General features: G+C 41.2%; 1 protein-coding gene and 1 long non-coding RNA gene across 3 annotated transcripts in view; both read left to right on the forward strand.

Annotated features, from left to right (window-relative positions):
* The window catches only part of PRTFDC1 (phosphoribosyl transferase domain containing 1), a 100,885-nt gene that overhangs the window by 43,198 nt on the left and 34,634 nt on the right, over positions 1-23,053 (forward strand). The window lies entirely within an intron of this gene.
* On the forward strand, positions 777-17,000 carry LOC147579463 (uncharacterized). The gene is made up of 2 exons (XR_015253976.1): positions 777-5,435; positions 13,307-17,000. It is a non-coding gene; the product is annotated as an uncharacterized LOC147579463 (long non-coding RNA).

Below are 23,053 nucleotides of genomic sequence, written 5' to 3' on the forward strand. Positions count from 1 at the left end.
TGCATCCTAGCTACTTACTAAAACTCCTGCAATGTCTTTCTCTAATCTTTGTGGTAGACCTTCCTTATCTCTACTTAACATATGAGGTGACTGAGGCTCAAGAAGGTTAGATGCCTTGTTTAAGGCTGATCATCCCAGTATGGGAGTGTATGTTTAAAATGCCTGCTCCCTTTCCTGCATATACGGCACCCCAGCCAGAGATACTCTGTTTTTTTTTCCATAGGAGCTAGAACCAAAGGGGCTATTTAGAAGAGGGGTTAACTCCAAATGTTCAACTCCTGCCTCCAAACCCCACCTGAGTTACCAGGGCCAGAGTGAGAAATAGGTCTAGGTCCAGTGAGAAGGACAGTAGCACATGGAAAAGTCCAGCATTCAAGCCCTTTCTAGCTCCCTCAAGCCCTGGCTCTGCCTGTGGTCCTCGGGTGGGGAGGGGAGAGAATGGGACACTTTGTTACTTGGTGGTGTATTTCTTCCTGCATGAGATTGTGAAAAACATCAAAATGTGTAAAGAAACATTGTTTAGGGATTAGAAATACTGCCTTGAGGGGCGCCTGGGTGGCGCAGTCGGTTGAGCGTCCGACTTCAGCCAGGTCACGATCTCGCGGTCCGTGAGTTCGAGCCCCGCGTCAGGCTCTGGGCTGATGGCTCGGAGCCTGGAGCCTGTTTCCGATTCTGTGTCTCCCTCTCTCTCTGCCCCTCCCCCGTTCATGCTCTGTCTCTCTCTGTCCCAAAAATAAAAAAAAAAAAAAAAAAAAAAAAAAACGTTGAAAAGAAATACTGCCTTGAAATAGAATATGGTGGTCTTCCAGTTCTTTCTTTGATGAAAGATAGAAGGCGTGCCCAATTAAGTGCAATTCAACAAAAATGTATTGAGGGTCTTCTGTACCACATTGGTTGTGATACAAGCATGTGATGTAGCCGTGGGCCTCTGGGGACTTTGTTGCAGCTCAAGCAAGAGTCAGTGAAACCATTCTAAAAGGCCCTATTCAACGTTCACTTTAAATGTCTTGGACCAAATCCTAGAAAGCAGTGCTGCCCTCAAGTAAAATTTTCCCACATTCAGCGTTCGAAACACTTGGTTGCTAGAAAACTCTATAAAGAAATTTTACTGAAAATCAAACTCTTAGGGCAAAGGTTATGACATTTTGTTGCCCGACTCCAGAATGAAATAGGCTTTTATTCCATGTCCTCTATTTATACTGGCTTAGAATACTTCACTTTGAAATGCATTTGCATGTAGTTTTAAAATGAAAGAGGACAGAAAGAAAAAGAAAGAAAACAATCGTTCCAATTTTTTTTTATTGTTAGACATTATATTTGAAAAAGTAGAACTTCCTCAGTGGTGTTGGTGAAGACTTCGCAGGAATTTCAGAACCCAAGTGAAATGTAGTAACTACCCAAAATGATTATGTTGCTATTTTCATAGAAATTATTTTTTTCCCCCAAAGAATTTGCCTTGAAGTGATTTAAGTCAGATACTTTTATCCTGTGGAAAGTCTAACTCAGACAACTCACTATCTCTCAGTCTCCATTTCCCGGGTAATTTTCCATTTTTATACTTATCTACACTATCTCATTTTTCTGTAATGCGTTCATGTGACTTTTATATTCAGGAAAGTAAGACACAAGCTGCTTTATGTCCTCAACGGATATAATTATAACATAACTGTATGCCTATATTCCAGAAAAATCCACTTAAGAAAAAATAAGCCAGCAGCAAAACCAGAAGGCCTCCCAAGATTTCCTGACATGTCGATTTCCCTATTCCTTTGACCCCACGCCTTTCAGAACCAGAGCCTGTGGTTCTCAGATGGGAGCAGGCAGCTAGAAGCCCTCAAGACAGCTGTCAAGAGCAGCTGAGGAAAACCTCTTATGTGAGGGCCTTGGGGCCACAGTTGCTCCCATGAAATGAGGTCTTGTAGCAATCCCACTTTCATTTCCCTGATAAATAAAAATGTTCCAGTTCACTGGCCTCTTAGCAGAAATGCCAAGGATATAAAAAAAAAATTAAAGACAGCCTTTTGTGTGCCTTCTGTGTGGTCTATATTCTGACCATTTACCAAGGGAGATATTATTCTCTTTGTTCCACATGGGAAGTAAGACACATTCATTCATTCATTCATTCATATGAGTCATTTGTTCCAAGGTTCAGTGTAGTCCATCTGCCTCCAGCAGTGTGTGTGTGTGCGCATGTGTGTGTTACGTAAGCATTCAAATATGCACATTTAAAAAAATTCTTCATATTTCTTCATATTCTGTATCTTCGGACCTCATAAGATGAGTGGCCCAGGCCTCTCTTGGCTTTAGAGAGGACCTAGCAGTCACAATGTAATCAGAACTGTAATGGGGCATATATACAAAGGATGGGAGCAGAGAGAATGTAGGGGAGGCTCCCTCAGCTGAGTCCTGGATGTGTAGTGAGGCTCTCCCGACAGACCCAGAGGAACTAAGGAGTTAGAAGCTGAGGAAGCAGCATCTGTAAGTGCACAGGGAAAAGAGGAAGCCTGATCTGGAATAGGTGGAGGACCACGTGGACGGGACATGAGAGGAAGCAGATCAGCAGAGACAAGCCTGGTCCTACCTCTGCAGTTGACCCTGACCCTCTGGTCTAGAAGTTGGGAAATCATGGGAGGATTTTAAACAGGGAAGTGATACACTCAACTATGTCATAGAAAGTCATTCTGAGCATGGTGTGGAGCATTCGAGGCAGAAGAGAGGGAACAGGAAGGCCAGTTAGGAGCCTATAAGCAGTAGTCCAAGCAAGATGGGAAGAGGGTCTGAACTAAAGCAAAGACCGAGGAAAAGCAGCAGATAGAACAGGCTTAGTTTACTTTGTGGACGTACTTTGAAGGCCGTTGGGCAAATAATTGAATATTTATGAGCCTCAAGTGTCTAATCTGTGAGGTCAATATAGTAACACTTTGAAGAATTCTATCAGGATAAGATGAGATCACCACCCCCACCATTGAGCCCTTCTTCTTTCTACTTTCTATGCCAGTCATACGGGCCTCCTGGTGTTTCCTGAAATACACTTTGTACCCTCACACTCAGAGCCATCCCCCTCCACTTCTCTCCCTGCTCAGATGCCTCTTAAATGTTACTACACCAGAGGTGTTATTCTGACTTCCCTATCTAAAATAGTGTCCCCCGCTTCCTTTGTTCCCCTATCCTGCTTTATTTTTTTGGTAGAACTTACCACCGCATGATACATTATTTGTGTATTCATGTATGTGCATAATCCCTGTCTCTGTTCACTAAAATGTAAGGTCCATAAGAGTAGATACTTGTTTTGCTCGCTAGTGTCCCCAAAGCCTAGAAGAGTTTCTAGCATATAGTAGTTGTGACATTGTGATTTATAATAAGAAATACACAGGGGCGCCTGGCTGGCTCAGTCGGTTAAGCGGCCGACTTCGGCTCGGGTCCTGATCTCGCAGTCCGTGGGTTCGAGCCCCGCGTCGGGCTCTGTGCTGACAGCTCAGAGCCTGGAGCCTGTTTCAGATTCTGTGTCTCCCTCTCTCTCTGACCCTCCCCTGTTCATGCTCTGTCTCTCTCTGTCTCAAAAATAAATAAACGTTAAAAAAAAAATTAAAAAAAAAAAAAGAAATATACATTTGGTTTTCATCCAGTTCCTGACACAGAGCTCCTAAAACCCTTGGAATTTCCTGTGATGAGAGTGATAAAGATGTCTTTTATTGTTTAATGAGTAACTTGTGGAAAACACCTACGCATGGGGGCTGGTTGCCAGTGGAGCCCACCATGTAATGAGAGGATTGGAACTTTCAGTCTCATTCAATCCCAACCCACACCCTGACTTTCTGGGAGGGGAGAGGGATGGGAGATTGAGTTCAGTCACTGATGGCCAATGATTTAATCAACCATGCCTATGTAATGAAGCCTCCCCCAAAACCCAAAAGGATAGGCTTTGGAGAACTTCCAGGTTGGTGAACCAGAAATCGTCCATGTGTTGCTGTGTTAAACTCCAGACTCCAACAGGGACATAAGTTCCTGTATTCAGGGACTCGCCCTGTGTATCTCATCTGGCTGTTGATTCATATCCTTTGTAAGAAACCAGTAATCTAGTGAGTAAACTGGTTTCCTTAGTTCTACAAGCCACTCTGGCAAATGAATTGAACCCAAGGAGGGGGTTGTAGGAACCTCTCCGATTTATAAATAGATGGTCCGAGCACAAGTAACAACCTAAACTTGAAATTGGCATCTGAAATGGAGAGTAGTCTTATAAGACTGAGCTCTCAACCCGTGGAATCTGATGGTATCTCCAGGTAGACAGTGTCAGAATTAAGTTGAATTGGAAGACACCCGGCAGGTGTCAGAAAATTGTTTGGTGTGGAGAAACAACCCACACATCAGAACTGGTGTCAGCATTCTACAAATATTTTGAATGAATAAGTAATGAATGTAAAGTGTCAGATACCTGAATTCTGTCGCTTTTTGTATCCATCTATCTTTCTGTCCATCTACCCACCCATCTTGCTGATCAAAGCATCTATAATAGTGGTGATAATACTACAGGAGTAATAATCATAATTCATTGGATATTTGTTACTCAGGCACTAGGAAAGTGATTTACATGGACTTTCTCATTTAATTCTTAAAAAAATATGAAACAGGTAATCAATAGCAACCAATTCCTCTAAGTGATTCAATTAATAGATAAGTGATTGAATATGGTTGATACAATGAAGAGAAGAGAATTTTATGGCTCTTGGCTTCTGGCTTGTGTATCTGTTGGATAATGTATCCTCACTGAGACACAGGAAAAAGAAATCATTCAGCAGGAAAGACAACAGGCACTTCTGTGCAGACTGACTTTGAAGGGCCCGTGGAACACCATTGTAGAGATTTCCAGTAGACTATTAGAAATATGAAGTTTGGTGCTATAAAGATACCTTAGCGAGAGGTAAAAATAAAACGGAGTCATTGGTATACCAGTGGAAGTTGAGACTGTGGAAGAGATTGCCTACCGAATGTAAATGTGTGTTGGAAGTGGGTGATAAGATCTTGGATAATATCCATGTAACAAGTGGGGAGAGGAAAAGGAGCCCATGCTAGGAAGGGTCAGTAGTACAGGTTAAGGACCCAGTAAGAGTGGGCTCTGTAAACTAGTGTTTAGTCTTCTGTAGGTGCTTCTGGGATAATTAGGGGTCCCTAGGAGTTCAGATGTATTCCTAGGGTTTCCAGAAGAGATGGCCCTGGAATGTTAAGTCAGGGAGAGAGGATCCAAGAGATGGCATAGAAGGTGACCGGCGCCATGGGTCTGAGGTGCGCCAAGCCTTCCAGACAGCTGACTGGCATGCCCCCTGACTTGCTCTCACAATTACTGGCATGCCTGCAGGAGCCCCTCGGTACCACTCACTCTTGATGTGGAGGCACAGTTGATTGGGCAGATGTCCTTAGGAAGCGATATCTCAATGAAGGTATGTAATAGTGTGACTGGTTCCTCAAAAGTGGCTAATTGATACATACTGGTTTTTGTCAACTTTGGAAATGGTAAGAAAAATCTCAGACTTGCACATGTCAAAAAGGAAACATTTCCGACGAAAGAGAATCTTAGTGGTTTAAGTTTGCAGCCCACTTGGGGGTACAGAAGCAACCTTCTTTGTTTCTATCAAATAAACTTCATCGAAAGGAGGTACCTGTATCAAATTTCAGAAATTTACAGTTTAGTATTTCAAAATAAAGACTCAAAATTTCAGCTTAAAGTTAAGGAAGACTAGAATAAGGCAAAGAAGAAATGAAATGATACATTTTTCTGAGTGACCCTCTTCAAACATGGCCCTTAAAACAGAAAGTCATACTGGTGAAGAGAGGAAGTACAGTGTGGGACAATATCAACCAGGAAAACCAGCTCCTACCCCTGCCTCTACCAAAACCAGCCATGTGACCTTCCTAGGCTCCAGTACTTTCCTTTGTAAATGAAAGAGGAGGACTTCTTTTTTTGTTTTCTATAAATATAGTAGTCCTCAGTTATCTATGGGGAATTGCATTCCAAGATCTCCAGTGCATGCCTAAAATCATGGATAGTACTGAAACCCATAAATATTATATTTTTTCCTATACCTATATACCTATGATAAAGTTTAATTTATAAATTAGGCACTGTAAGAGATTAACAACAATAATAAAATAAAACAATTATAATACTGTGCAGTAATGAAAGTTATGTGAATGTGGTCTCTCTCAAAAAATCTCAGTGTAGGGGCGCCTGGGTGGCGCAGTCGGTTAAGCGTCCGACTTCAGCCAGGTCACGATCTCGCGGTCCGTGAGTTCGAGCCCCGCGTCGGGCTCTGGGCTGATGGCTCGGAGCCTGGAGCCTGTTTCCGATTCTGTGTCTCCCTCTCTCTCTGCCCCTCCCCCGTTCATGCTCTGTCTCTCTCTGTCCCAAAAAATAAATAAATGTTGAAAAAAAAAAATTAAAAAAAAAAAAATCTCAGTGTACTATATTCACCCTTCTTTTTTTTATATTTTTAAATGTTTATTCATTTTTTGAGAGCCAGAGGAAGACAGAGTGTGAGCAGAGGAGGGGCAGAGAGAGAGGGAGACACAGAATCCGAACCAGGCCCCAGGCTCCAAACTGACAGCACAGAGCCTGACGCGGGGCTCGAACTCGTGGACCATGAGATCATGACCTGAGCTGAAGTCGGACTTTTAACCGACTGAGCCACCCAGGTGCCCCATATATTCACCCTTCTTTTTATAATGATATGAGATGATAAAATGCCTGTACGGTGAAATGAAGTGAGGTGAGTGACATAAGGTGACATAGCCTAATGCTACACTTCTGATAGATCAGAAGTAGGTTCATCTGCTTCCAGACCACAGTTGACTGCAGAAAACAAAACTACAGGTAAGGGGGGACTATTGCATCATAGGATAACTGTATTGAAATATGTGCTCCTTGGGGTGCCTGGGTGGCTCAGTCTGTTGAGCGTCTGACTTTAGCTCAGGTCATGATCTCAGTTTGTGGGTTTGAGCCCCACATTGGGCGTTGAGCTGACAGTGCAGAGTCTGCTTCAGATTCTGTCTCCCTCTCTCTCTGCCCCTCCCCTACTTGTTTTCTTCCTCTCTCTCTCTCTCTCTCTTAGTCCTTCTCAAAAATAAATAAACATTAAAAAAATTAAAAATTATGAGCTCCTTGAGAACTGGGATTGTGTCTATTAATTGCTTCCTATTGTTTGCATGTTTTGAACATGTTTTATTGAAGGGTAACTACATACAGAAAAGTGTTCAAATTGTAAGTGTTCAGCTCAATGAATTTTTCACCAGGAGACTATGAATGCACTCATGTAATCATTACCAGCTAACAACAAATAGAACGTTACCGCCTGTTTGCTTTATTAGTTTTCTACTTAGCAGGGAATGCTCAGCAAATAACAAGTTAGTCTATGAAGAGGACCCAATCATCTTTTCTCACAACAGTCTCTATACCATGTTATTCCATTCCATAGTGGGGAATTTGTGCTGAATAGACTACTCAGTCTTTTCTGGTCTTAGGAGAATAGCAGATATTTGTTGAAAGAATAAATGAGTGATTATAGAAGCAAACAATTATGATGAAGCACCTAGACAAGGAAAACGAAAGAAATCTAACTGTAATCTTGTTAGACTGTATCTTGCTTGCTTTTCTGCCTCTTGTCAACGTGTCACTGTGTGGTGACAGAAGAAAGCCCTTTAAAGCTCCACTGTCACTCCTTTGATTCAAAATGTGAAGGAAAATGTAAAGGTCAACTTTCCCCGGTGTTTCTAGGAAGAGTCTCCTTTCTTAAGAGAGGCAGTTTTCACTAGACCAGAATTTATGAAGATGGGATTCCAGTCCCGGTTCTGATATGTCCTATTAAATCACAAGGTTTTGGATGCAGGTAGACCGGGTCTCTCATCTGCGAAAAGAGAGACCCGGACAATTGCTAGAATTCATCCCTGCTCTAACATTCCAATGACTGGAATCTTTACAGTGACTGGCTGTAGCTAAGGGTGTCATCTCTGCCCACAGAGCAGATAAAAATGAACTGGGGCCTCGCAATAGTGAGCCATTGGCATAGGTCCACGGCTCTATGAGTTGGCTGATCAGACTAACCAGGTAGAGATGAATGCCTAACTAGAATGTGAATTGTTGTCTTGCAAAAGAGCAATTTAAAGACTCAGGAAAAAAAAATCCTGGGCAGTCACATTCCTCTACCTTCCAGCTAAAGGGGCAGCTTTGATGAGTAATGCGTCCCCTGCTGCAAGCCTTCAGCTTTCTTCTTTCGCCCACTTTGCTGCAGCAGAGTTTTCGTCACCAAAGCAACCCCAGCGGTGCAGATTCACCTACCTAACACTCACTCTGGGGAGAGGTGGAGCAAGGATTGTAGTGATAGTCATGGAGAAGACACTGGAGCTTTGGCCCTTGTAGACGGATACCCATGACCAGTCACCACACCTTTAGACCATCTCTGGTGCGGGAGTTAGGCATTCATAGATGCTCAGGGAGAGAAATTCACTGCAGGTGCAGAGTGATTCAATACATCAGTAAGACACTCTGGGTGTGCCTGTTATGCAGCATGGGGACATTAGAAATGTTCTGTTTCAGCCTTTTGAAACACACATTTCAGCATGTATGAAAGAGGGTAGGCCATGATAGTCCTTTCTCTGTAAAAGCAAATTTCTGTCTTAACTTCTATTTTTTAGCTCACGATTACAACGTGGGCAAACGTTCACCCCCGCCGGTTTCCCTTCCCCTTCTGATTGCTGACGTGATGCCAGCAAAGAAGTTCTCAGTTTCTTTCTCACACGGTTGCAGGTTCCTTTTTTCTTGCTGACTGATGTTACCCTGCTCGGCCATTCAAGAAACAAGAGCCCAACGACTGAGGGATTTTAATTGTGGCCTTGTGATCAACTACACATAAACAAAGGAACTGAGATACAGTTGTCTATTAAATAATGTTATGGTGTCTGAGGCATATGATTCTAAAGCACGTTAGAATCCTAGACAGATACTTTGCTGATGCTAAAATGTGACTTCCAGGTTATAATCACTTGGTAAGAGGTTTGATTTTCAGACCAAAGATTTCAGGCTCTAATTTCAAACACCAAGGAGTGACAGGTGGCCATGAAATAATCTCCTTTCCTAAAGACATGCACAGGAAGCAGCATTTCTCTTGCTTAAATACAGTCTTTATGCATAGATTTTATTCATATAAAATGCTTGTCTGGAGCCCTTGTAAATGGCACTTACCGTAGTTGTTTGGTTTTTAATTCTGGAAATAAACATGCACAGAATTTAGCAACTAGAACTCAAATTCCCTGGGCTTGCAAGTTATGTTATACAGATATGTTGATTTGATTTGTGGGAGAAACAATTGATTTTTTTTAATCCAATTTCTGGATTTGATGAGAATATTTAAAAGACTAAAGAGCTATGTATCCCAAAGAGCATTTTTATTTCACCCAATTTCTCTTTCACAAATTGATGAGCACATTCTTCTCTATCTCCACTTAAGATTCTGGAAGGGTCTGAGGTATTGCCTTTCTGTTAATTGGCCAGAATAAGAGGACAACTTCTCTAGAGAGCTGCAGAAGTTGATGGGAAAAACTCAGTTACAAAAATACCAGGTTACATAAGGTTATATAAAACGTCAGCTACAAAACCAAGGCCTCAGACTTTCTGGCTTTTTGGTTCCTGCTTCTCTTTGAGCCTTGGCATGAAATGGTGTGTGAACTACCAGCGTTTGAAGAGTAGTTGGTCTCTGGACCAACACCCCTGCCGTGTTCTGTTTCTCACATCTCCACAATACTGGTTTAGGTGTTCACAAGAATTTATATTTGGAAAGAAAGTCTAAAGAGGCAAATATTTCCGTTCTCTCAATTTAACAATATGAGAAATTATATAAGTGGTGTTATTTTCAAAAAGAAAGCTAGGTTACTTTGGTCAATTAGGTGAGCTGTGGAGTTCTGCCTCTTGATGGACAAAAAGCAACAACTAAAGTTTCTTTCAACTGATTTTCAAACTTTCAAACCTTCACACATTTATTACTTTCTCCATTTAAAGAAATCTGTGAGTTCACTTGCAATCCATATTTTCCTTCTTGCTAAATCCCCCAGTTCTATTAGATGAGAATCCACAGATATCTCTGTCCGTATAATAAAGAAAATATGTAAAAGCAGCATTGCTGTTTAATTCAGAATACCTCTTGCAGTGTTGTCGGCTATTCTCAAACAGAATTAGAGAATTTCACTGCTATGGCAACATGTTTAAAATAACCATCATTTGTCATAGTCATTTGTCTCTATTATCTTGAAATACCGGTTATTTATTTATTTATTCTTTTTTAATGTTTTACTTATTTTTTAACGTGTTACTTATTTTTTTAGAGAGACAGACAGACAGAGCATGAGCAGGGAAGGGACAGAGGGATAAAGGGGGACACAGAATCTAAAGGAGGCTCCAGGCTCTGAGCTGTCAGCACAAAGCCTGATGCGGGGCATGAACTGACTGAACTGTGCCATCATGACCTGAGCCGAAGTTGGAAGCTTAACCAACTGAGCCACTGAGTTGTCCCGAAATATTGGATTTTCAAAGGCTCATGTGTGTTTCCCTTTCTCTTTCTCTCTCAAGTATATGGTTCAAATACAGCATCTCTAATGATAGCATGATAGAGTTCATTTCTGGTTCGTTACATGTCAATATGTTTCAGAAATACTGTAGTGGATTTCTGTGTAACAGATAAACGGCTGTATCCCATGACCAGTTCTTACCCACTAAGTATTGTGCAGGATGTGATGTCTTTTGTCAGTGGTGGCAGCTCATGTGTCCGATCCCACCCAAACAGTGTGGCTAGGGATAGATCCACACAGTTCTGACAGTGCACACCCTACCCAATGCCCTTTATCCCAGGACCCTTCCCAACCACACAGTCAAAAGGAATCCCTTTCCTTGAAATAAAGTAAGACAAAGGTACTCTTTAACCTCACAAAAAGACTAGGACCAACTACTGTGGAAAGCACTGACAAATAATATTATCAACTACAGTTGTGGGAGACAAATTAGAATGGCTCCCCAGGTCCCTGCAATTGCCCTAGTGGCCCTGACTGTGCTATTCTGTCCACTCCACTACTCTCATGGAAGGTCCAAATTGCCTCCTTGATCACAGCTGTTCCCTAAGGGTAGCTATCTGACACAAGGCAGGCCGATTGCTGCCGCTCGGGTGTACTTGACCATGAGGACTGGTCCAAGAGGCAGTCATGTGATCCAAGCCAGATCAGTTAAATCTACTGTGGAATTTTTCACACTCAAGTTTAGAAGGAAAGATCTTTTTCTCTTGGGTGGTGAGGTTGTTAGGATGGGAAGCTAGAAATGGAGTGGAAGCCGAGACGAGAGAAAGAGTCTTGGAGGCCATCTGAGGTCCTGGTTCTAGATCCTCCCCGTTCCTCAAACTGCTCGGTATCCTGCCTTCTTAAACTTGGCTGTTCAGCTCTTCCTTTGAATCAATCACCTTTCTGTTTAAATGAGTTCAAATGAGGTACCTGTCCCTTGCACTTGAGAAAATCCAGAGTGGGACACGTATCAAAAAGAGTACTTTACAGTATCACTTTTAATGTCAGGGAAGCACTCCACCACCCACCTGTATTTACAGATTTTTTAAGTAATCCCTCATTCTTGGACATTTACATACTTAAAGTCTTTCTACATCATAAATAATGATGTGATGAACCTCCTTATTCATAAAATGTTGTGCACATGTCTAATTGTCTCATCAGGCTTGCTCCTAAAACTGTGTGTACTTTGAAAGCTTTTGATATGTTGTCACCAGATCTTCCTAAAAGCTTTGTTTTTTTTTTTAATTCAAGTATTGTTAGCATATAGTGTCATAGTAGTTTCCAGTGGACAATATAGTGACTCAACAATTCTATGTGTTCCTCAGTGCTCATCGCGATGAATGTGCCCTTAATCCCCTTAGTCGATTTCACCCATCTACCCATCCACGTCCCTTGATAATCACCAGTTTGTTCTCTATAGATTTCCCTGAAAGCTTTTGATATATCAGCACCAGATTTCCCCAACAAACAATTGTATTTCACGTGTATCTCCAACAGCAGTCTATGCAAGTGTCTGGGTTTTTTTTTTTTTTTTTTTTTGTTCACGTTGTCACCACCTCAGGATACGATCATTCGGTTTCTTTAATATGTTTCTCATTTTTACAAACAGAAAGTGCTAACTCTTTGTTTTTTTAGTTTGCACTTCTTGGGAAAAGCAGGTCATTCTTATAAAGAATCCCTGGATTTCCATCACATTTTATTCTTTTGTTGTTTTTATTTTATATTTGAGAGAGAGAGAGAGCACACGCGTGAGCACAAGCAGGGGAGGGACAGAGAGACAGAGACAGAATCTGAAGCAGGCTCTAAGCTCCGAGCTGCCAGCACAGAGCCCAATGCGGGGCTTGAAATCACAATCAGTGGGATCATGACCTGAACTGAAGTCCCAAAGTCGGACGCTAAACTGACTGAGCCACCCAGGCACCCTTCCATTACGTTAAAAAATTTTTTTTAATGTTAATTTTGTTTATTTATTTATTTATTTTTTTTTTTTTGAGAGAGAGAGAGAGAGACAGAGCATGAGCAGGGGAGGGACAGAAAGAGAGGGAAACACAGAAACCAAAGCAGGGTCAAGGCTCTCAGCTGTCAGCACAGAACTTAACACAGGGCTTGAACTCACAAACCATGAGATCATGACCTGAGCCTAAGTCCAATGCTTAACTGACTGAGCCACCCAGGCGCCCCTCCATCACATTTTAGAGCATCGTGCCGGTGGTGCTCTTATCACTCAGTTGCTGCCTGACTCACTCTATCAAAATGCTAACAGAGTTTCCTGCCATCAGAGGGTTTTGTCAAAACATCACATTGCCTAATTGTGATCCAAAATACCAACAGCCTTCTTCATGCCAAGAGGAAGAGAAGAGACATATCAAGTAAACATCCTAAAAGGTGATAGCAGGTAGCAGGAGCACTTTTGCTTTGTTTTGTTGAGTTTTGGGACGTTTAGATGTAGTGATTGAGGGGGATGGGAAGGCCCTCTAACTGGCAGAGAAACTGACCTAAGGGACTTTCTTTTGACTCATATTGCTCTCAATTTTTTTTTTTTTTTATGCACTTACAATAGTTTGTTCTTTTGCTATGGAGCTGGAATAACCTTGGATCTCACAGAGGCACTTTTCAGGACTCTTTCACGCCATCCTTTTCCAAAGCATTTGCAATGTTTGACCACCCAGTGCTCCTCACAACGGACTGAATGACACATTTTCTCTTTCCTTTGCAGCGATTCCAAATAGGGTGCATTTGCACTCCCTTCCATTAGCAGCAGACTAAAACGAGCGTTACATTGTCAGAAGCTGAACTTCGTGAACTCTGGGATTCTCAGGAAGAGGCTCCAAGTGAAAACAGGCCATGTTTCACAATTAAAAATGTGGGGAAGCATCCCTTAGAGCTCACGCCATTGACTTCTGTGCTGCTGTTGTCCCGGACTAAAAGTCCCTATGTGCATACATGGCATGAGTATGATGTGGCCAGAGAGTTAGCTGATGCTTGAGATTTTCACTGTGTCAGTGCAGTAAAGGAAAGAAAGAATGGGCGCCTTGGTGGTTCAGTTGGTTCAGCGTCCAACCTTGGCTCAGGTCTTGAACTCCGAGTTCGTGAGTTTGAGCCCCGCATCTGGCTCTCTGCTGGCAGTGCAGAGCCTGCTTCATATCCTCTGTCTCTCTCTCTTTCTGCCCCTTGCGCTCTTTCTTTCTCTCTCTCTCTCTCTCTCTGAAAAATAAATAAACATTTAAAAACAAAAAAGAAAGAAAGGGGGAGACTATTTTCATTTTATCTTTCTATATAGGTGTTGACCTAGCTTCCAGTGGTCTGAAAATTATTATATGAAAAAAATGTTTAATATAGTTGAATCTGTCCTGATATAGCAAAAGATTTCACTAAGGCATTTGATTTTCATTTTTAATCACTTTGTATTTTTATATTAATGAAAAAATATATGCATATATGTATATGTTTATACACATCTATGAAAAGCACAGACTGATTTAAAAGCAAAAATCAATATACCTTAATGCAATCTTATTTTAACCTATTACTTCAATTATACAGTGGGGGGCAGCCCCAACTCAACTCTTTACCTCCTTAGTTTTAAGGTTTTGTCTTACTTGTACTGCTCCTATCAGCACCACCCTAGCCCAGAGTTTGAAAACTACTTTACTGGGGCACCTGGGGGGGGGCTCAGTAGGTTAAGCGTGAAACTCTTGGTGGTGGTTCAGGTCATAATCTCACGGTTTATGGGTTCAAGCCCCGCATTGGGCTCTGTGCTGACAGCATGGAGCCTGCTTGGGATTCTCTCTCTCCCTCTCTCTCTCTCTGCCCCTCTTCTGCTCATATTCTTTCTCTCTCTCAAAATAAATAAAGGAACCTTAAAAACAAAACAAAACTACCGTTCCCTGATGCTTATTCTGGGCCAGGATGTATTTGAGGTTTGGCAAGTTGGTTCATTTGCTCCGTGAGGCACACGGTCCAGAAATGATAGAACCTGGACTCAAACCTGCATTGTCAAGCTCCAAAGCCACGGTCTTTACCACTCTGCCATGTCGTGTCCCATCAGGCTGGTGGTTTACAAATGTGTTTTCACCACTGAAACATTTTAAGTGATGTCTTCCATAGAACCTTGAAAGTGGAGCTGCCCTGCATGGCGTAGAGCGGGAACCTGGCTGTCGGCCCCTTTGCCCCATCTGCAAGCCTAGGCTGGCCCCACTGTGCCTCCACAGAGCCTGGACTGCGTGAAGTAGAAAAAGAAACCACTACACTCCCATGACTATACAAGGCTGCGATGGAGTCGAGCCCACCTTGCCTCCTCCCCAGAGTCTCTGGGTGAAGATCGAGCAGTCAGTGTCCACGGAGGCAGAGGCCCACTCACAGCTTAAGCAGCATGTCCAACGGCCAAAGGGCCAACAGAGCTGCCCTATTTTAATACTTCCTTTGGGGGCCACAGTAACATCATCAGGGGACAAGCAGTGTCGCATTTCCTCTGTCCTGGCCCCATCACATTTTTAAAAAGTTTTTTATTTAGCTATTTTGAGAGAGAGAGAGAGAGAGAGAGAGAGAGAGAGAGACAGAGAGAGAGCACAAGTGGAGTAGGGACACAGAGAGAGGGAGAGAGAGAGAATTCCAAGCAGGCTCCACACTGACACAGTGCAGAGCCCGACATGGGGCTCGAACTCACAAACTGTGAGATCATGACCTGAGCAAGGGTCAAACGCTTAACCCACTGAGCCACCCAGGTACCCCGGCCCCATCACTTTTTTAAGAATTTCTTTTTAATGTTTATTTATTTGAGAGAGAAAGGAGGGGGGGAGGTGGGGCACAGAGAGGGAGACACAGAATCTGAAGCAGGCTCCAGGCTCTGAGCTGTCAGCACAGAGCCTGGTCAGCACAGAACCCGATGTGGGGCTTGAGCTCACAGACCACGAGATCATGATGTGAGCTGAAGTCAGACGCTTAACCGACTGAGCCACCCAGGCGCCCCTCCCCATCACATTTTTAATAGATAGGATAAGTGGGGACCTTCAGGCCCTCATTTTTGAGTACTGCTGCCCCTAGCATTGCCAGTGTGATTAGTATCAATGTGTATCATTTTTCTGAAGTTCAACATAATGATGAAGTGTGAGGACTGCCATGGGCAGGCCTGGGTTCCCATTCTGGCCGTGAAGACTACTGAGTAGGTTTGGACCAGCTATTTAATTAAGACTCCATTTTCTCATCTAGAAAATGACATCAAGTAAGTAAAGCCCAGCACTGTATCTATCACAATGAAGATTAGCTATTAATATTAATATTGTCAGTTAATGAAACAGTTCCTTCTAGTTATAAGAAAATGAGAAGAATCAGTATTTCCAGAAACTTTGCTAACATATATGGCAGTCTAGTTATTAAAAGATGGACGCCTCTCTTTAAAAACTTTTTTTTTTAGTTTGGATACTCTCCTGAATTGTATCTGAAATTTTTTTTGTTTATATGATTGCACAATAATAACCATAACTAATGTAATAATAATAATTGCCACAATAATTAGCACCAGCAGCACGTAGTTATAAATTTTTTTTCTTACGATGGGAACTTTGAAGATCTACTCTCTTAGCATGATGCGATGTACAGCATGGTGACCGTAGTTAATAATATACTGTATTGTATATTTGAAAGTTGCATTGGGATTTTTTTCAATTTTTTTTTAACAATTTATTTATTTTTGAGAGACAGAAACAGAGTGAGAATGGGGGAGGGGCAGAGAAAGAAGGAGACACAGAATCCGAAGCAGGCTCCAGGCTCTGAGCTGTCAGCACAGAGCCCAACACAGGACTCAAACCCATGAACAATGAGATCATGACCTTGAGTGGGAGTTGGACACTTAACTGACTGAGCCACCAGGCTCCCTGCATTTGGATTTGAAATGAGGTTTCTTTCTCAAATACATAACATCATATAATATAGGATGTGTTACTTCCAAGTTCCTGGTGGACAGGTGTGCCATTAGAAGGACAGATGCTATAATAATCAGAGTGTAGGTGGAATTTATTATCTCTTGATAGCTAAATCCCAGGGTTTTAAGAGAATTTTTTAAAACATTTTCAAGTACTTAAACCTGATGTGAAATCTTCCTTGAAAATGGCCAATCAATAAGCATTGTTACAGGTACATGTGGGCATAGCACCCTTAGCACAGAGGTCTTTCCTGGGCATTCATTCATCCAGTTGCCAGTGTGAGTCATTTCCATTTTCTGTGTTTAGCGCTATCCCCCACCCCCACCCTGCCCAGCCCACCTACTTGGCACCGGTAGATGAACATGTGGGTAATTTCCAGTTTGGGGCTATTACAGATACCGTTGCTATGAATATCTGTAACAGGTCTTTCTATGGACATACACTTTCTTTTCTCTTGGGTAAATAAATACCTGGGGGTGAATGGCTGGACTTTACAGTAGACATGTGTTTCATTTTCTAAAAGACTATTCAACTGTTTTCCAAAGTGGCTGTATCATTTTACATGCCCTCCAGGAAAATGAGAGTTCCAGTTCCCCTACGTCCTCACCAACATTGAGTATGGTTTTTAACTTTAGCCATTGAAAGGAATAGAGGTATCTCACTGTGTTTTACTTTGTATTTCCTTAATGAATACTGATGTTATATGTTTTTCTGTTTTTTTTTTTTCCTTTAACCTGTTTGTTTCTTAATAGAGAGAGCTGGTATCTTGAAGGCAGCATATAGCCAATCTGATACAGTTTGCCTTTTACCTAGGATGTGGAAACTATATATATATATTTTTAATTTTTAAAAATTTTTTAATTTATTTTTGAGAGAAAGACAGAGAGTGAGCAGGAGAGGGGCAGAGAGAGATGGAGACACACAATCTGAAGCAGACTCCAGGCTCTGAGCTGTCAGCACAGAGCCCTGCACAGGGCTCAAACCATGAACTGTGAGATCATGATCTGAGCCAAAGTCGGTACTTAACCGACTGAGCCACCCAGGTGCCCCCCATATATATATTCAATGTGATTATCAATATGGTTCAATTTTTTCATCTTGTTATTTGTTTTCTATTTGTCCCATAGGTTCTCCCCCATTGTTTCCTAGTTTTTGCCTTCTTTTCAATTAATTATTTTTTGTGACTCCGTTATATCTTTTTTGTTTGCTTACTAGCTATAGCTCTGTTCTTTTCTTTAATTTAATGGTTGTTCTGGCATTTATGAAAACATCTTTAACTTACCACAGTCTACCTCGAAGTTGTAATGTACCATTTCATCTATAGTAGAAGAACCTTATAATAGTACATTTCCATTTTTACTCTTCTGGACTTTATACTATTGTCATGCATTTTACTAACACATATGTCGTAAATGCCACAACACATTATTACTATTTTTTGTTACTTTTGTTTAAAGAGAATTATCTTTTAAAAGGATATAAATAAGCATAAGAGACTTAAAAACTGAGAACGAAGAAACTGAGGGTTGATGGGGGGTGGGAGGGAGGGGACGGTGGGTGATGGGTATTGAGGAGGGCACCTTTTGGGATGAGCACTGGGTGTTGTATGGAAACCAATTTGACAATAAATTTCATATATTGAAAAAAAACAAAAAAAAATAATAAAAGGATATAAATAATAATAAACTAAGTCTTCGTGTGCCCTCATGTAGTTACAGTTACTATTTCTAGTGCAGTTCCCTTATGCACTTCCGTATTTGCACAAATAAGATGGATTCCAAGAATTCTAAGTCATTTATGCAGATACTTTTTTCCCAAGAGGAAGGAGAGCAACTCCCCATCCCTGGAGTGTAGGCTGTGCTTAGTGACCTAGTAGAGTATGGAAAACAGGGGAAAAAAGAGGCACTGTATAGTGGAGAAAACTGGCAAACTGACCAGGTGGAGACCAGGTGGTGATCAAGGTCAATATCATGAGAGACAAGTCATGTTTATAGCAGGTACCCTTGGTAGGATGTAATGAAAATGGCACTTCACCACTGTGATCATCTTGTCAAGCACCCATAACCCAGTCTAACTATGAGAAAACTATCACACAAACCTAAATCGAGGAACCTTCTATAAAATACCTAACTCGCACTTTTCAAGGCTGTCAAGGTCATCAAAAAAGGAAAGTCTGAGAAATAGTTCCAGACCAGAGTAAGCTAGAGACATGATGACCAAATGTAATGTGGTATTCTCAATGGAATCTTGGGACAGAAATAGAACATTACAGATATCCAAAAAAATCTTCAGAGTTTAGTCAATGTAATGTGTTAATACTGGTTCCTTAGTTGAGGCAGATTGACCCTGCCCCTCTGAGATGTTAACAATAGAAGAAACTTGGTAGAGGGTATACGGGAAATCTTGCTACTAACTTTGCAACGTTACTGTAAACCTGCAATTATTCCAAAATTGACAGTTTATTTTTTAAAAAGATCTCAATACCAAGATTTTAGTACCAAATATAAAACTATCTTTTCTATTTTTTTATGTAGTGACCATTTCTGGTCATGTTCATTCCTTTGTGCAAATCTATATTTCCTTCTCAGATCATCTTTCTCCTGCCTGAAGTTTTCCCATTAATTGTTTTTGTAGTGTAGTTCTACTGATGATGAATTATTTCAGCTTCTGTATGTCTGTAACCATCTTTATTTCACCCCCGTTTCTTTAAAAAAATTTTTTAATGTTCATTTATTTTTGAGAGAGAGAGTGCAAGTAAGGGAGGGGCAGAAAGAGAGGGAGACACAGAATCCGAAGCAGGCTCCAGGCTCTGAGCTGTCAGCACAGAGGCCCACGCAGGGCTTGAACTCACGAATGGTGAGATCATGACCTGGGCTGAGTCGGACGCTTAACTGACTGAGCCACTCAGGCGCCCCTCACCCCCGTTTATGAATAATAATTTTGCTGGGTACAGAAGTCTTGGTTGACAGTTTCTCTTCAGTACTTTAAATGTGTTGTTCCATTATCTACACGCTTGAACTGTTTCTAACCAGAAATACAGTGATGTTATTTTTATGCTTTGGCATCAGTTTCTTCACGTTACCTGTACTTGGGTTTCCTTAAGCTTCTTGGATCTGTGGATATATACATTTCATCAGACTTGGACATTTTCAGACATTATTTCTTCTAATAATTTTTCCCCACCTCCCCTTGTCAGGAACTCTACTTACATGTTGATTAGGCCATATCGTAAAGTGGCTTCACAGCTCACTGATGATCTTTTTACTTGTCAAAAATTGTTTTTTGCCTGTGCATTTCATTTGTTGTCATCAAACTCATTAGTCATTTCTGCTGCAACGTCTCATCTGCCATTTATCTTGTTCGCTTTCATGACTTCTCTATTGCCATATGACAAATCACCACAGCTAACAGAGGAAAACAACATACATGCATTATCTCACATTTTCGTGGGTCAGGAAGTCTGGTGCCAGAATGTTGGATCCACTGCTTAGGCTCTCACAAGATTGTCAGCTGGATGCGTCCTTATAAAGCCGGCTCAGGAATTATACTCTTCCAAGCTTCTCCAGGTTGTTGGGAGAATTCGTTTCCTCCAGGCTGTGAGTGGAGGTCCCCACTCACTTTCTTTCTGGCTGTCAGCTGTGGGAAGTTCTCAGCTCCTGGAGGCTGCCCACCATTCCCTGCCACTCAGCTCTCTGCACAGCATGGCAGTTCACAACACGTGTATCCGCTTCCCTAAAGCCAGCAGGCAGGTGTCTGCTTCTTCTTCTTCTTCTCCTTTTTTTTTTTTTTTTTTTTTTTTAAGGACTCTCCTGAGCTGTAAGGCCTACCTGGGTCATCTCCATTTTGGTTAGCTAAAATGAACTGATTTGGGACTTTAATTGCATCTGGACAATTCCTTCTGCCATATATGGTAACATAATTGTGGGAGTGATAGCCCATCATATCCATGGTCCCTTTCATACTCAAAGATGTGTATGCCACAGAGGATGGGGAGTCCTGGGGCCATCTTGGAATTCTGCCCACCACACACATGTATTTTTCATCTCAGATATTTCACCTTTCATCTTTAGAAGCTCCATTTGTGTCTTTTTAAAATTTTATATCATTCCATGTCTCTATTTAACTTTTGAGAACATAGAATACAACTCTAAGAACTGTTTTAATGTCCTTGTTTTCAAATATTGGTGTTCTTTCTTCATCAGTTTTGATTGATTTTTATTTTCTTCATTTTCCTGCCTCTTTCTGTGCCTGATAATCTCTAATTAGATATCAAGCATTGTGATTGTATCTTACTCTGTGATGGACTTAATAAGTGAAATTATTTAAATAAATAAAAAACACATGACTTTTGCATGTGTTTGACTTATTTTGCACTTTTATTTTTTATTTCGTTTATTTTTTTTAATTTACATCCAAGTTAGCATATAGTGCAACAATGATTTCAGGAGTAGATTCCTTAATGCCCCTGACCCATTTAGCCCATCCCCCCTCCCACAACCCCTCCACTAACTCTCTGTTTGTTCTCCATATTTAGGAGTCTATTATGTTTTGTCCCCTCCCTGTTTTTATATTATTTTTGCTTCCCTTCCCCTATGTTCATCGGTTTTGTATCTTAAAGTCCTCATATAAGTGAAGTCATATGATATTTGTCTTTATCTGACTAATTTTGCTTATCATAATACCCTCTAGTTCCATCCACATAGTTGCAAATGGCAAGATTTCATTATTTTTTATTGCTGAGTAATACTCCATTGTATATATGTACCACATATTCTTTATCCATTCATCCATTGATGGACATTTGGGCTCTTTCCATACTTTGGCTATTGTCGATAGTGCTGCTATAAACATTGGGGTGCATGTGCCCCTTCGAAACAGCATACCTGTATCTCTTGGATAAATACCTAGTAGTGCATTTGCTGGGTCATAGGGTAGTTCTATTTTTAGTTTTTTGAGGAACATCCATACTGTTTTCCTGAGTGGCTGCACCAGTTTGCACTCCCACCAGCAGTGCAAAAGAGATCCTCTTCTCCTCATCCTCACCAACATATGTTATTGCCTGAGTTGTTAATATTAGCCATTCTGACAGGTGGTGAGGTGATATTTCACTGTGGTTTTGATTTGTATTTCCCTGTTGATGAGTGATGTGGAGCACTTTTTCATGTGTCGCTTGGTCATCTGGATGTCTTCTTTGGAGAAGTGTCTATTCATGTCTTTTGCCCATTTCTTCACTGGATTATTTGTTTTTTGGGTGTTGAGTTTGATAAGTTCTTTGTAGATTTTGGATACAAACCCTTTATCTGATATGTTGTTTGCAAATATCTTCTCCCATTCTGTTCGTTGCCTTTCAGTTTTGCTGATTGTTTCCTTCACTGTGCAGAAGCTTTTTATCTTGATGAGGTCCCAATAGTTCATTTTTGCTTTTGTTCCCCTTGCCATCTTAATCATTTTTAAGTGCACAGTTCAGTGGGGTTAAGTATTCCACATTGTTGTGAAAGAGATCTTTAGGACTTTTTGTCTTGCAGAATTGAAACTCTATGAAACTGAATGACTCCCCATTTCCCCCTCTCCCCACTATCTGGCAGCCAGCAGTCTACTTCTTGTTTTTATGAGTGTAACTACTTTAGACGTTTCAAATAAGTGGAATCATACCAGTATCTGTCTTTTTGTGACTGCCTTATTTCACTTAGCATAATGTCCTTAAGTTTCATTCATGTTGTAACCTGTGACAAAATTTCCTTCTTTTTGAGGATGACTAATATTCCATTATATGCATATACCACATTTTGTATATCTGTCCATCTGTTGAATGTTTGGGTTGTTTCTACCTCTTGGCTGTTGTGAATAATGCTGCAGTGAACCTGGGTGTACAAATATCTCTTAAACATTCTGTTTTCAGATCTTTTGGATATATACCCAGTAATAGAATTGCTGGATCACATGGTAATCCTATTTTAAATATTTTGAGGAACCATCACCCTGTTTTCTATGGAGGGTGCACCATTTTACATTTGCACTAACAGAGCACAAGGGGTTCTGGTTTCTCTCCATCCTCATCAACACTTGTTATTGTCTGGTTTTTTTCATTTTTTTTTTTAATTTTTTGAGAGAGACAGAGTATGAGCTGGGCAGGGGCAGAGAGAGAGGGAGACAGAATCCACAAGCAGACTCCAGGCTGTGAGCTGTCAGCACAGAGCCCAACATGGGGCTCGAACCCGTGAACCATGAGATGATGACTTGAGCTGAAGTCAGACGCCCAACTGACTGAGCCACCCAGGCGCCCCTGTCTGTTTTTTTGATACTAGCCATTCTAATGGGTGTGAGGTGACATCTCATTGTAGTTTTGATTTGCATTTCTCTTAGGATTAGTGATGGTGAGCATCTTTTCATTTGCCTGTGGATGGGTATTTTTTTTTTTTTATTCCTACATGTATTCTTAAGCCTTGTTCTGAGGCTCATTTGTTATTTGGAAGCAACTTGATCATTACAGATATTGCTTTTATGATCTGTTGGGTAGGTCCAGAGCAAAACTCATGCTAAGG

This window comes from Puma concolor, chromosome B4 (assembly GCF_028749965.1).
Source record: "Puma concolor isolate L17-30 chromosome B4, mPumCon1.1.hap2, whole genome shotgun sequence".
NCBI lineage: Eukaryota > Metazoa > Chordata > Mammalia > Carnivora > Felidae > Puma > Puma concolor.